This window comes from Eupeodes corollae, chromosome 3 (genome assembly GCF_945859685.1).
Source record: "Eupeodes corollae chromosome 3, idEupCoro1.1, whole genome shotgun sequence".
NCBI lineage: Eukaryota > Metazoa > Arthropoda > Insecta > Diptera > Syrphidae > Eupeodes > Eupeodes corollae.
Window position 1 is genome coordinate 106333727 of NC_079149.1, and position 16070 is coordinate 106349796.

At 35.4% G+C, this 16070-nt stretch overlaps 1 protein-coding gene across 1 annotated transcript in view; it reads right to left on the reverse strand.

The window, feature by feature from the left end:
• The window catches only part of LOC129948984 (neural-cadherin), a 943200-nt gene that overhangs the window by 849663 nt on the left and 77467 nt on the right, over window positions 1-16070 (reverse strand). The gene's annotated exons all lie outside the window — the stretch shown is intronic.

Sequence of the window (16070 nt, forward strand, 5' to 3'; positions counted from 1 at the left end):
TAGTATGTTCGTGTCATATGGTGACCATATCCCTATAGAGCGACCACCGACACAGCATCCTGCCTCATGCCGCTCTTCGTCAGAGCTAATATCTTTGTGTGTGATGGAAGTCAAGATGAACGAATTTCAATTTTGGCCCATGTTACATCATATGGATTTATAGGTATAGACATACGTACGTTGCAAAAGATATGAATATTGTGCCACACACTCTTCGGCATAGTATCGGGGTGGTGGCGATATGGTGATGGCGAATGGTGGTTAAGATTGGAAGAACACCAGGGGCAAAAGCAGAAGCAACCACCGTGAACGACTGGTATAGCAGCTATCGTCAGTAGTCCTCCCCTCATCCTTGTAGTTCGTTGGTCGGCTAGGGAATGTGTGCTTATGCATATTAAGTTTCCCTATATGTGTATATTTTCAAGCTGAAGCTGATGTACCAACTACTACTTCGACTCCTTCTGGCTGTTAGTTATTTCGTTTCGCCTTTTATTGTTTCACATATGCAAACTAGGAAATGAATTATTAAAATGAGATTCAGACAGGATAGAGTGGCTGGGTTGCATGTGTAGTTATAGAGCACATCCCTCAACTTCGTCATAATCATCATTTTAGCCCTATAGTCCTAGTCCTAGTCATCATCATCGTCGTTGTGTCGTGTCATATCGTCGCAAAAAGGGAGATAGGCAGAAAGAGCGAGGCATGTAGAAGAGAGTTTAAGTGCATCATAAAGGACGAAGAAAGGATATCTACCCTCCCAGCGACCATTCTCATTATTATGAGGAGGACAAAATAAACGAGCTCACCATCATATACCTATACATTATTTTCAAAACAATCCTTGTACCCTCTACTATAGAGCTGAGCTGCTGATGGTGATGTTAGCCACGAAGACTTAAGGATGGGTGGAGTGAAATGGCGATGGAAATACGAAGACGAAGAGATACACAAGAATACACAGCATTTTGGGGTTAATTGACGCAAAAAGGCTCAAAGTTCGTCCTTATGTATAATGCACAAAGTGTGAATAATATCAAAGCAGCGCACAAAAAGAAACTAGTGGTGTGGAAATAAAATTCAGATGAACCAAATTGGATATCCTGAAAATTAGCCTGAGAAACAAGCCAAATCTAAAGCTAATGCCAAAGTCATAGCAAACCAACCAAACAATCAACCCACCAATATAGCGACACCTTTAGAATTAGGTTATACTTTCACGGTTCGTTAATTTTGGTGAAAGAAGTAGGTAACGAGAAGAGAAGAGAAGTGGACCCCAGGGGGTGATGTGATGTCGACACTCTTATATCTGCCTTGAAAGTATCAAAAGGTATGTCATTTGAGGGTATACCTTTCCTTGTATTTCGTATCGGTAACGGGAATGGGAACGTGAACGGGAACAACATAGAAAATAGAGGTATGCAAAATTCAGGATCAATTTTCTGACAAATTATTAAGATTTTTGTGCGGGGACTGAAACTGAGACTGAGAATGGGATTTGGGACCGAGAACGGGACCGGGACCAGGACACACCTCTCACCATTACCTCCCGGTGCTCTGCTTTACGTTAATTTAGGGAAAGTCTCTCTTCACTCTGCAGGGATTTTTTTTTCTTGTTTCACTTTCAGACTTTATGACAATGACAGGAATGAACACAGAAGTGAAGTGAAGTACATTTTTTTGTATCGTGATGTTTTGTTTTAATGGCTCCGACATGGAACATGCGCACTTGAAGCCATTTACAAACCATTTGTACTATCTTACTCTTACTACTCGTATATCAGTGAGAGCTCTTGGGAATTTCGATAAAACACACCAACACATCGTTAGAAACCCACACACACTCATACTTTCATTCTATAGAGAATTTATTATTATTGCGCTGTTTGCTGGTGTCCTTCGTTCGATATGAGAAGGTGTTTCATTTTCATTTAGTTTCTTCAACTAATTTCTTTTATTTCACCAATGATTTATTTTAATAGAAAGCATATGATGGTGAATTCTTCAACAGAGAGAGAGAGAGAAAGAGAGAGAAAAGAAAAAAAAAAACGGTAAAAAAAGAAATTAATGAATAAGAAGAAAAAAATTTATTAGTGAGAATACATAAATCAATATGACATTTAAACATGTACACAGATACACCAAAGGTGTACAAAACTATATACAGTTATCTCTTTGTTGGTGAATGTTATAAGAATTTCTCACTCTCGATATATGTTGTTATTTACAGGGTGTGACAATAAGTTGACATTTTTACGATGTATACAGCTAAATGAATGGTTTTCATCTTAAATGGCGCCCAACAGAAGATTCCAGATACAAAGAGATATTTTATTAATTATTCAAATCTAAGGATATTAGAATGTCAAATTTGTTCTATTAATGGAATAAATAATATTGAATTGTTTGTATTTAATCTTCAAATTGAATATTTAATTGAAGGGGGTGGGGGTGTGTTTATTTACAACAATAGAGAGAATCATAACTAGGTCACACAAAATTAATGAACCAACAAGAAACATTTTTGAAGTGAGATGTCAAGAAGTTTTATTTGATTAACATGAAAGAGTATCTAAGATGAAGTTGATTTTGACAAAATATTTGTGGCTTTTGGCAAAAATATTTCGAAGTACTTTTACTTTCCCAGTGTCAATCAAGATTAAAAATTCAAAGGTAATTCTTAGAATTGCCATTTTAAGTTTAATTGTGCTGGAAGAGTTACAGACAAAGTTTGGATGTGGTTTTTTGTTATTCTTTGCTTTTAAAATGATTATTTTCCATTTCTTGAAAATTATAAATATTCAATAATAGACAGTCCTTCAGATGTACCAATGTTATATTTCCAATGAATTGGCCTACGCTTTATTTTCTGTGTGAAGGGAATTTATATTTTAACATTTTAATCTCAAGTCGATATCTACTAAAATATTAAATTGTTTTAATGGAAGGTGTTGGCTGAACTTTGACTTTTAATATTATCTCAGAAATGTTAACAAACAACTTTACTTAACTTGATGTAAAAGCAAAAAAGAAACAAAAATTAGACAGCATCGTAAACTGACTGTCTTTCAAAACAATTGTTGTCTTTAATGGCTTTTTGGCATTTGAACAAAGTTTTGTTATATTTAATTCAAGGAAATATATGTAGGTACTATTTTTTTTTTCTTTCTGGTCTTAATTGTTTTTCCAACAAAACCAAAAGTTTTGATATCTTTTTTTTTTATAATATGAATGAAAACAACAGAAGGCTTTCAAGGATTTGTAACCACATGGTTATTGATTGTTTAAGAAATTAAATTGTTTAGAGGGTTTGGGAAGAGTATTGAAAAAGTTAAGAGTGGGTTAGGTTAGGTTAGGTTAACGTGGCTGCGGATTTAGAATTCACACACTTAGGCCAAGAGAAAGGCCCGTTGTGATACCACATGAATCCAGAGAATTACTTCTTACTAGTCGAACCATTTCGAGCTTTTTATAAAGCGAAGAAGATATTTGATATCCTTTTTAGCTAGTTCACTGGGATTCACAAAAGAGCAGTCTCCCAGCTGAAGTTTGCGTTTTAGTGAAAGAGCAGGGCAAGTGCAGAGAAGGTGAGAGATTGTTTCCTCTTCGGTTTCGTCCATACAGCTCCTGTAGAAGTCATTTGAGGCTACACCAAGTCGTATTGCGTATCTGCCTATAAGGCAGTGTCCCGTAAGGACACCTATTAGGGAGCTAATATGAAGTCTGCTTTGAGTTAACAAGACTTTAGAGCATTTAAGGTCCAGTGAAGGCCATATGAATTTTGTGGCTGCGCATTTTGGTAAATTGTGCCACCTATAATTTGCTATCACAAAAGCTGTTTCTTTTAACAGTTGTTTACATGTAGCCACAGTATACCTTTCTCCTCTCTTTCAGGTGAAATAGGCATGACCGTTCCATTTTTAGCGAGTTCATCGGCTTTACCATTTCTCGTGATGTCCCTGTGGCCCGGCACCCAATAGGTGAATGTTAAATTGCTATGGTATTTGGTTAAGACACCGTCAAGAGATTTAGACTGCCAGAGAAGATGCGGATATCAGAAGTTGGTATCACGTTTTCTCTTAGCCAGGAGAGAACCTCTTTGATCGCTACAATTTCCGCTGACGCTACAATGATTAGGAAGCGGAATGAGATCCTTAGATTAAGCTTTTCTGAGTACACACCACTACCAACTCCCTCATTTGTCTTGGATCCATCTGTATAAAAATTAATACTTTTGTTATCCAAGAGTTTTTTGTCTTCCCATTCATCTCTGGATGGAATGGATACCTGGAAGTTTTTTTCAAATAGGGGTTTAGGAATAGTGTAGTCTTGGTACTTTGGTATAGAACCAAAAAGGTTTAAAATGATGGAGTGCCCCACATTGTTGTTGGTCCATTGAGATGTGGCGTCGAGTCTTATAGCTGTACTCGCTGCCACTTGTTTACTGAACTGAAGATGTCGAGGGGTGTCAGATGGAGGAGAGCGTCTAACGCTGCTGAGGGTGTGGTTGGTTCTCAATGCCCCGCTTATGCAGAGATATGCAGTGCGTTGGACTTTACTGAGTTTGTCGTAGTATGTGACTTTCTCCAGTGCAGTCCACTATACTGCAACCCCGTACATAAGTATAAGTCGGATGACCGATGTGTAAAGTTAGTAGGTTATGCTAAGTTAAAAACCCCATTTGCTTCCTATGGCTTTCTTGCAAAGGAAAAGAGCTGCTGTAGCTTTTATAACTCTTTCCTGAATATTAGATTTCCAACTTAATTTTTTGTCCAATATCAAACCAAATTAGTGGTACACCTTTTATTGAAGGAGCTACAATTAGTGTTATCTTGTATTTCGGTGTGACAAGGACGAGGTCTGTTTTTTGAGGATTAATACTAAGTCCGCAGTGATCAGCCCATCTAGTGAGCATATTGAGTGCATTTTGGAGGATACCAATACATATACAGTGTATTAGGATGTTCCCCTGTGACGGCGATAGCAACATCATCGGCATATGCAACCACTCTGTAGCCTTCCCTCTCAAGGAATATTAGTAGTTCGTTAACCACTATGTTCCACAGGAGAGGGGACAGAACACCACCTTGCGGAGTGCCTCTACTGACAGACCTTTTTGTGCAAAAATCCCCCAACTTAGAATTGATGATCCTGCTTTATAGCATTAGATTAATTAACTCACAGATTGAGTATTCGACATTTAAGGTCGTCATAGCGGAAGTGATAGCGGATGTGGCAACGTTTTTGAAAGCGCCCTCAATATCCAGGAAGGCCACCATAGGATATTTCTTTTGCTCTAGGGAGTATTCGATAGTTCTTCCCAGAGTGTGCAAAGCTGTTTCTACCGATTTCCTTTTTGCAGTAAGCATGCTGAAACATTGATAGTCTCTTATCAATGCTATTACGTATATGGATATCGATCAATCGGTTCAGAGTTTTGAGAATGAATGATGATAGAATAATAGGTCATAGGTCTTTAGTACTTTAATTTAATATATATGATTTAAAATCATGAAAAATGAATATAAAAATAAACCATCATGGTCTTTAGGGTTGACATGCAAGCATTTGCCCGCCTTGGGAATGAAAACTACCTTTACATCTTTCCATCGCTGAGTTATATAGACCAGATTTATACAACTTTTAAAGATCATCTCAATGATGGGCGAAGTTATATCAATAGTATATTGTAGCTCAGCAGGTACGATTTGATCTGCACCTGGAGATTTATAAGGTTTGCAACTATTCAGAGCCCATGTCAATTTTTCTTTTGTAACCAGACCTTGAGGAAAAGTTAAGTACCCGACCCAGGACTGTTTGTTGTATTAACGGATTGGGAGCTATCCGGGAAGTGGGTGTCTAGTAGCACATGTAACGTGGTGATGTTTTTTCACCTGGTGTTTGCATGCTTCATAGTTCACATGTAGCGATTGGTACGCCATCATTTTCAAAACGTGGTAGAATGGGTTGTACTGTTCCATTCCTGGCGAATTCATCTGGCTTACAGTTTTTTGGAATGTCTCTATGGCCCCGCACCCAGCATTGGTGCTATTAAACTATTGTGCCATCTTCATTAGAGATGATTGACAGTTATGGACTGTTATAGAGTTTGTAGGGACACAGTTCAGAGATTTGATAGCGACCTGACTATCTGAGAAAATACTGATATCAGATGTTGATATCACGTTTTCTTCAAGCCAAGACAAGACTTGTTTTACCGCCAAAAGTTCCGCCTGGAACATGCTACAATCATTGGGAAGGCGGAATGAGAGACACTATTTCAGTCGTGGTACATAACACACCTCCACCAACCTCTTCTTTTGTTTTTGATCTATCTGTAAAAAAAGAGGACTGATTCGCCTTCCAGAATTGCCCTATCCTCCCAGAAAGGAAAGATCTGTAAATCTGGATATTTCTGTCGAATTGAAGGTTGGTGGATGGTGATGTCTGTGTGCTTTGGAATTGAATCTAATATCACTTGGCCTTATTTAACGGCACAATGCTTGGGTACACTATGTATTTTTTGTATTGCACTCAAGGGGTTGTTAGCACCCTTTATATGTTTATAATTAAACAAAGTACTACCGTTAGGAAAATATAAAAGGATTTAAGAGGAGATACCGGTGCACATTGGTCCTAAAGTTCTGAACATCAAAATGGAAGGGAAAAACAGAGTTGGCCAAAGCATTCCACTTTCTCGATGTGCGATTTAAGAAAGAATTTCTATACTGACAGTACGTCCGAAATTGAGCTCAAAGGTAAACTGATGAGCATTCCTGGAAGTGCTAGTATTACGGCTGAATCGTTTAAGGGGTGGACTGCTAGTTCGACAGAACATCGTTTGTAAAAATATAGATAAAACGACGAAAGGCTTGAAATATTGCTGCGCGGCGGTGTTCTAGCGATGTATATATTTTTATTATAGTTATATCGCCTATCATTTTGAAAGCCCTTTTTTGAATTCTGTCCAAGAGATTTAAACTTGTTTTAGGGGCACTTGCCCAAATAAGCGAATCATATTCAAGCTTTTGAGGGATGAAGGCTTTGTAAATTACAGCCAGACAAGAAGGGGTGAAAAATTTCTTGCTCCCTCGGAAAAGTGCTAAGCACCTGATAGCAAATATGTGATCATTCCGTAAAAGGTGATCGGTGATGCACTTACCCAGTACAGACAGTTAATTAGTTTCCTGAATGCAAGTGCCACTCATAGATAGCGGCATCATTGGTGTGTTAGGCTTTAACGACAGGAGACAGTTTTCGAAGCATTAAAGTTTACTAGGTTTTTGATTCCTTATTGAACAAAGCTGCTAAGATCAGAATTTAATGAGCTTTTCATACGCTGCCGTTGAAGTTCCACATAAGAAGGACAAGGATATGATTCTGGAAACGAATATAAATAGCTGAGGGTACTGTGGTTAGCGAAACAGTTTAGTAGATAAGAAGTGGCAGACAACAGATCATTTATGAATAAAAGGAAAAGAGTCGGAGACAAAACGGAACCCTGGGGGACAATAGCACTTATTTTATGAATTTTAGACTTGAGAATATCCACTACAATTTTTTTTGAACGATTAGAAAGGTAATGTCTTATCCAACGAAGAAAGGATTCGTCAATAGCAAAAACACGCATTTTCGATAAGAGAGCTTGGTGCCAAACTCTATCAAATGCCTTTGAAATATCAAGTGCAAAAATCTTACTTTCTCCAAAACGAATTTGTTGCACTGTTCGGTGAGATAAACCAAAAGATCACCAGTGGAAAGATCACCTGGGAAAGAAGGGACGTGAGTGCTATTGGACGATAGTTAAAAGGAGAGGAGGATTCGCCTTTTCTAGGGACAGGCTGGACAAATGCTATTTTCCATCCGCTCGGAAAGAGACCTGTAGATTAGGAAAGATGAAAAAGTTTACGAAGTGGTTTTGCCAGCGTTGAAGAACATCTCTTCAGAACAATTGGGGATATACTATCCATGCCAGCGGATTTATGTATCTCAAGGTCTTTCAGTACTCTTATACAACTTCACGTTTGCTAAAGAAGAAGATTCGTCCCATAGAATCTTTTACGCTCTCAAGAACAGTAGAGTCGAATAAACAATAACCTGTGCTGCAGGCACAGATAGTAGGTAACTAGGTGAGCAATTTCTCACTTTACATAAAAGGAATAAGACACTTGGCTCAATCCATTTTGTTTTTTAAAAAAACTACAAGTTTATTCTAAACTAATTACATTTTAAAACCATGTTTAATCCTTGAATTTAGTTTTTTTTAGAAAACCAAAAGCGTGCCACATTTCATGTAATAAAAACATTCATAGAAAAAAGGTTAGTCCTTGAAAAATCATAGTTCAAAATTTTAATGTTATGATAATTTAAATTTGTTTGATATAATTTCTTTTTTTTTTAAATTTAATTCTAGTTAAACATTTTTATTTTCTGCTATAGACATTGACGGTATTTTGATGATTAAACACAAACAAAAGTATTAAACCTTTTTTTCTGTATGGTGGTGCATATGATGTATGTATAGTTTTCTGTGTCATAATTAATCATAATAACTCTCGGCAAAATGATAAATTAAAAATAAACAAAAACCTTATGCATCAGTATGAAATTATTATTATCAAAAACAATAAATACATAGATAGATGGGTAGGGATATGTATAAAATGTAGCCAGAGATGGATATTTCATAATTTATACATATATAGGAGGGGAAGGATATATGAAGCGGATTTATCCTTTAGCAGGTGCTTATACAGCTTTATGCTCATACTTATGTGTGTATTTATTTTATATAAGTATGAATGTATGGTTGAGTTCAGCAAAATGAAAACAATTACGGGAAATAACAATAATATTAATGCAAAAAATATATATTCATACCCAACATAGAAGTGTATAAAGATATATGTATGTGTGCACAATAAAAAATGTAAATTAAATTTTAATTGGGTCGGTCGTGGGTCGTCTTCCCTGGATGATGGTGGTTCTGATTGAGAGTTGAGTTTTTTTTTTGAAATTTTATTGTATTGTAATATCTACCTCATTCGTCAGTCAGAAAAAGAATGAATGAATGAGTGGAAACGCGCGTACGCCATCAAAGCACGTCACGATGGACGACCAGAGAAATTATTTATATTTATCCTTTTTGTTTTTTTTTGTTTGTTTTATATAAAAATGTGCATATGTAGGAGTGAGTATGAATTCTAGTTGATTTTGATGTACAACACAATTAATATTCCATTCGTAATTTTTGTATTGTTAACAATAAAGAGGATTGCAAAGTGCCAGAAAGCCATCATCCTTCTATGGTTCATTCACTCACATAGAGATATAAACATGTTAAATGTACAGTGGGACATTATAATCTTTGAATTTGATTTAAAATACAATTTGAAAAGTTTTGTATAACTCTAAACTTCATGAAACACAATTTTGCTCAAGGGAGAAGTCTTGAAAGACTTAATCCCTTTTTAAAATTTTATTATGAAAAATAGGTTTTTAAAATACTTAAACTGTGGTTAAACCTCTTTTAATCTAACTAAATCGTTGCTTAAATTATTTGACGTATTTTTATATAGAAAAGTAAGAAATTTGGTGCTTAAATCTTTCACTGCTTTTCTATGTAGCTTTAACAAATTACTGATGAGAAATTTTAGTCCAAATTTCCCTGATAGGCACTCCCACTGTATTTATATTTCCCTGTCCATATCGGGTAAATAAATTTTGTGGTTTTGAAAACTCGCTTTTCAATTTATTAAAAGTTATGGAAAGGGAAAACGTGCTTTATTATAATGGATAGCGAATGTATTTTGAAATTTAATTATTGCTATAGCTAAGAGAATTCATGACTCAGAATTATTGTTTTTTATTTCGTTGTTGTTATATTGATGTTGTTATGTTTACTCTTAACAAAAATGGGAAATTCGTAAAATATAAAATTTATAAATTATAGAATGATATATGTACGTGTGTATATTTTGTATTATTAAAGCTAAGGACATATTAACAGCTTGATATTATTCCTTACTAATTGAATAAGAATGTCAAGTTCTATTATTTGGAGTCTTAGCTTATCTTGTATTTAAAAGATTAACCATCTAGTGAATCCTTTCGCAATCAAATGTTATTTTGATACTGATAACTTTTTTCTACTCGAATTCTCGTTGAGGGTATAGAATTTCTTCAAACTTAATGAAGCTCTTGAAAAATATTGGGAAATATTAACAACTAACTTTTAAAGTCTGTGCTTTGTAGGCCAAGAAATGATCCTGCTTTACTGAAATGATCCTGCTTTGACTTTTTTGTCAAAAATTCGTAAGAAGGTTGTGCCAGTTAGCAGCACTGTATTGTATTTTTATTTTTAATAATAAGCACACACTTAAAGGGTTTTGAATACCTTTAATATACTAGAGAGAGGGGAGGGGTTGGAAAGAAGATGTCCTTGTACATTGATTTTAAAAAACTGTCTTAAGACATTAAACATTCACGAAGTACGGCAAACAAACTAATATCTGTTCTTCTCAACACAACAGAACTAAGTCTCAAGGGTAAATTGATGGGTAATTCTAGAACCGATAGTATCAAGGTTGCACTGTTTAAGAAGAGGAATGCGACTGGCTTATTTACCCGATAATAGGTATTTCACATTCGCTTAGTATGGCTAAAGAACGAAAATTTGATACTACAGAATTCGGTATCAAGGGTAAACTGATCGGCATTTCTAAAAGCGTAAGTATCAAGGTTAAACTGTTTAAGAAGAGGAATGCGTCTGGCTTATTTACTAGACCATAAGTATTCAACATTCGCCTAGTATCACCAAAGAACGAAAATCTAAACTTCACAGTACTACCGAGTTCGGTATCAAGGGTAAATTGATAGGAGTTTCTAGAAGCACAAGTATCAAGGTTAAACTGCTTAAGAAGAGGAATGCGACTGGCTGACTGATTTACCAGATTACAGGTATTTCACATTCGCTTAGTATAACCAAACAACGAAAATCTATACTTCACAGTACCACCGAATTCGGTATTAAGGGTAAATTGATAGGAGTTTCTAGAAGCACAAGTATCAAGGTTAAACTCTTTAAGAAGAGGAATGCGACTGGCTTATTTACTAGACCATAAGTATTCAACATTCGCGTAGTATCGCCTAAGAACGAAAATCTAAACTTCACAGTACTACCGAATTTGGTATCAAGGGTGAATTGATAGGAGTTTCTAGAAGCGAAAGTATCAAGGTTAAACTGTTTATGAAAAGGAATGCGACTGGCTGATTTACCACATCATAGATATTTCACATTCGTATAGCAAGGCCAAAGAATGAAAATCTACTTGACAATACTACCGAATTTGGTACCAAGGGTATAAAGATGGGCATTCCTAAAAGCGTGAGTATTGTTAATTGTTGTATCAATTGTTTCACTAGAGCATGGGACTTTAAAATAACGATTGAAAAGGAAAAGACAAGAAACATTACTACAATATTTAAGAAATGTAATTAAGTTACTGATCTTACTATCACAAATAATTTGAAAATCTCTTCTTAAGCCAAAAGGCTTAAGTCAGTTACTGTAGCACCGATTGGAATTGTAAGCAAGTTTTGGACGTAGATTGTAACCAGAACAGAAGGAGGGACGATTCTTTTTGCATAATCTTAAAACAAAAGCATCTCTCCCAATTTTTGGTAACATCGCGTATGTGATCGTTACAGGAGAGGTCCATATCCATATTTTCAGTTCTATTGATGCAAGTGCTATTATGGATATCTTGATCTTACGGTCCATTTGTTTTCTTTTTCCCCGTTTTAAAATGCTGAGTAGGTTAGAATTTAATAAGCCCATAGTTACGTGAATCCGAAATCGTATATGAAACAATCTTAGAATACCATCGTCAGCGAAACAATTGATTGGATAAAAATAGCAGACAGGAGATCATTTATTCATTTATAAAAATAAGAAAGAGTATTGGAGACAAAACAGAACCCTGTAGCATACCAGCATTTATTTTGTGATTTTCGGACTTGAATTCATCTTATGCTGCTTGTTTTGACGGAAGTTTCTTATCATGCGAAAGGAGAGTAATTTATTATAAGACAATTTCTCTAAAATGACAACATTTCGGTCAAACTGTGGCTTTTTCAGATTGACACACCATGCCCCACTGACCACAATCACAATCGATTGTTTGGGTATAAAATTCCCAAATTTATTGATGTCAATTGGCTGCCTGAAAGCTGCGATTTGACCATTTTGGACTTGTTTCTTGGGAAATCATAAAGGTTCCTTAAAATTGTTTGCTTTAAATTTGTTGTAAATGTATTTCGATTCAAATAAATAAAATCAACATCTTTAACTTTTCTTCATGTCTCTACGTCTCTATGTTCATTATGTATTTATGTACACACATTTTGCAAAATATTTAAAATCTCAAACTAGATGAAATTTGCATCTTTCTAAAAATAAAACTACATTATCCAACGAACATCATTTCCGTTCTTTGACAGACAAAAAAAATCTAACCTGACACGACGAATTTTTGAAACTTATAAACTCGTAAGTTGTTCACATGCATTAAAAACAAAAATGAAAAACATGAATTACCCTAAAAGAAATATCAAGACATATTATATTTTGATGTATGTCTTCAATATATGTTATCCCAAAAGATAAAACCCCAAATGAAGCTATGTATATGCAGGACATATGTATATTGACTTCTTTCACTCTTATACTCGTATACCTAAAGAAAGTGTATCCGGCCAGAGCCAAGAGTGCATCATCTGGTAGGAACTGCATCTTTCAGTTTTTAACCCATCAAACCATCAATTCCATAACCAGATACTTCTACTACAACTTTGTATAAGTTCTCTCCTACATCATTCATTCAATTTTTGTTCAATTTTTTTGGTTTTTTTTTTCATCAACTTGTAAATTTGAGACATCAGACTCAATCATAGGGTAAAGTTACATCAACATATTTTTGTTTCATATGTGAACCTGTGTGAGTCTGAGAATGTTCAAATAAATTCAAGACCATGATGAAATGTTGTTTTCCATTATCATTATTCAGACAAAATGACAGCTGCTTGATATCATGTTTTTGAAAAATGTTAACCAATTGCCATAAATGTTTTTTAAAAGGAAGGAGGTTTTTAGCATATTTTGAATTAAAAAAAATATCAGGACATTTTTCGGTACTGACTTTAAAACGGCTTTGAATACAGACAATTCATGCAGCTTTCCTGAAGTTTTCAATTATTACATGTTATGAGATTTTACCAAAAATGTTCAACTTGCTTCCAATAGGGACTTCTAAACATTGGCAGTTGGCAAAATGATTATCTTTTTTCAAATTCTGTTTGAAGATTGATCATAGATTCAATAACACGTATAGATACTTTATCAAAATGAATGCTTTATTCGGTAAGGGTTTCACTGGCTATACCTCTCTTGCCACTCCAATCTTCCTTTCGAGAGGAATGTTAAGAGGGTATTAGGTATGTCACCATAAAGTCGAAGAAACTCGAAGTCTAGTGATTTCACAGTCACCCTTTTTTGCGATAGTGTGCAGAAGATTCTGAAGTAGGTGACTTTATATCAGTGTTGCTGACAAGAGCTCGGTCTTTCGAAGACTTGTCAAATTTTGTGCTGATTTGATACTTCACACGTATTAAATTTATCTAGTTCAAGAGAAAGGATCATAGACAACGAAACAGCGTGTATTTGCTGAACCGGCTCCAAACGTGCTTTATGACAGTTATTTATAGCTAGGGCCATTTTTGGACAAATGGGTATTTCAACAAACAAAATTGTCGAATTTGGGTAATACCCATCTGCATGAAATTCAAAAGCTACTTTTGGGCATAAATGTGCAGTATTTGCTGAACGGGCTCCTTACGTGCTTTTATGACAGTTATTTATGTCTAGGGACATTTCTGGACAAATGGGTGTATCAACAAACTAAATTGACGAATTTGGGTAATACCCATCTGCATGAAATTCATAAGCTACTTTTGGACATAAATGTGCAGTAATCAGCAACATTAAGGAGTTGGGCCCTATGTCTTGTAAAGTTTTCTAGAGTTGCAGGTCTATCCCGATAAGTCAAAACCCAGAATAGAACTCTTGATACCCGGTTACTTTATATATACCCAGATACCTGAAAATCCAAATTTTACAGGAATTACCCAGGTAGTTGGTTATTAGGTTATCAACAATATTTTAGCGCGGCGTTGAAATTATGCGCTTACCCGATAATATATCGGGAGCTTATATCTAAGGGTTTCAAGTATTATGGGTAACCTTGTACCAAAGTACTGATTGTTTGTGGTATTTCCCGGGTGAAATAAGAAACTGTTAACCCAAATGACCCTAAATATTATAAAAACTTAAATCAAGATTCAAATTTCATGGAAAGTTGTATAATTTGGTACAACTTTTTGCACACAAAATAACACCAACAAACGAACATAGGGTGTTACATAATTTTGTCCTTTTTTTTAAATATATTAAATTTATCCACTTATATATTTTTTTTTTTTGGTTTTTGAAAAAAATTCTTTTTTGTTCTTCGTATTTTATGTATTTTCCTTTGCGTGGAAAACATCCAAAACGGATGGTGGATGCATCACATCCAATGTCAGCGTTAACATGACAGTGGCAGTGCAACAAAACACAATACACTATACATACCGTTCTTCGGGATAGGTATACCTACCTATCTCTACTTTATGTTGGAACCATCATCATACAGTAGCTCCCTAGCTGTGCAAAAGCATCATTGTCAGAGAGTATGTTCTGACATCTTTATATCGAAAAATACAACATACGCCCCTACTGCTTCACACAAAGCACATCAGCCAAAGAGAGGGCGTTAAAACCAAACATTTGCCACATGTTGGCTATACATATGAAGGCTATGCTTATAACGGGGGGACGGGTGCCTTTGGGGCAAGACAAAATGGGAGCTAACGGGTTGATTCTACTCATCCAAGGGTACGAATACATGTCATATTCAGTTTTTTGTTGTGTCGTCTTTTATTTATTTTTTTTTTTTTCATGAACACAATCTCTTTCACCCGGAATGATGGGTGAATTTTTATAAATTTTTTTTTTCTCAAGACCGATGTTTATTTTCGGATGATGGTATGATGACGACCACGATGACGACCACGATGACAGAGGAATTGAGCAAGTGACTCCAAAAAAAAAAAGAACCATAGTGAATATGGGGGGTAGGTACCGACAATTGGCCGGGGTATGCATACGCATAGTCCATATGAGTAAAACACATTCCTTTCCACACAGAAAAATACGTACAGAGATATGTGGATGAATTAATGCCGGCCGGCCAGTATTGCCTCAATAATTTACATGAACGAAAAGTTTGAATTCTATAAATACAACCGGTACCGTTCTTACTTCTACGAAACGAAAAGGGACTACATCCATGGTGTTGGTTTGGGAAGCAGACATCTGTTCAGTGTAGCGAAAATGTACGTGGAGGTATTTTTTAAATGGTTGTTTTTAAGTTTGCTGTTTGTGAACTATTTTAAGAGCAACATGAACTGAACTCGTCAGAAATGAGTGAAATTCGAGTTTTAAGGGCAGATGAGAATAATGTGGTGGTTAAAAGATGATTCTTGGATCATTTGCTTCTCAATGTATATTTAAAAATAGAAAGAAACACACAATTCTAAGAAATTGAAACTTTATAACATGCTTCACATTGGGCGCCATTTAATGGAATTCCTTAATAAATATTCAAAAAGCAAAAAAAAACATAGCTAATAGTAATTGTTAAGGCGACCCGAAAATCAAAACCAAATTAAATTGAAAATAAACTCACGTTGGGCGCCAGTCCATTTAAAATTCAAAAAAAATATAAACCCATCAGAAATGAGTAAAATATTGCTAAGTTAACTGAGGACAATGTAGTTTTAAAAGAGTGATTAACGTCGAGCCCTATGAAAGCGAAATACATGATTCACGTTGGGCGCCATTTAATTTAAATTTTAAACAAGAGCGGAAAACTATGTCCAATATACACCTCATTGACCAACAAAATAATGCAAAT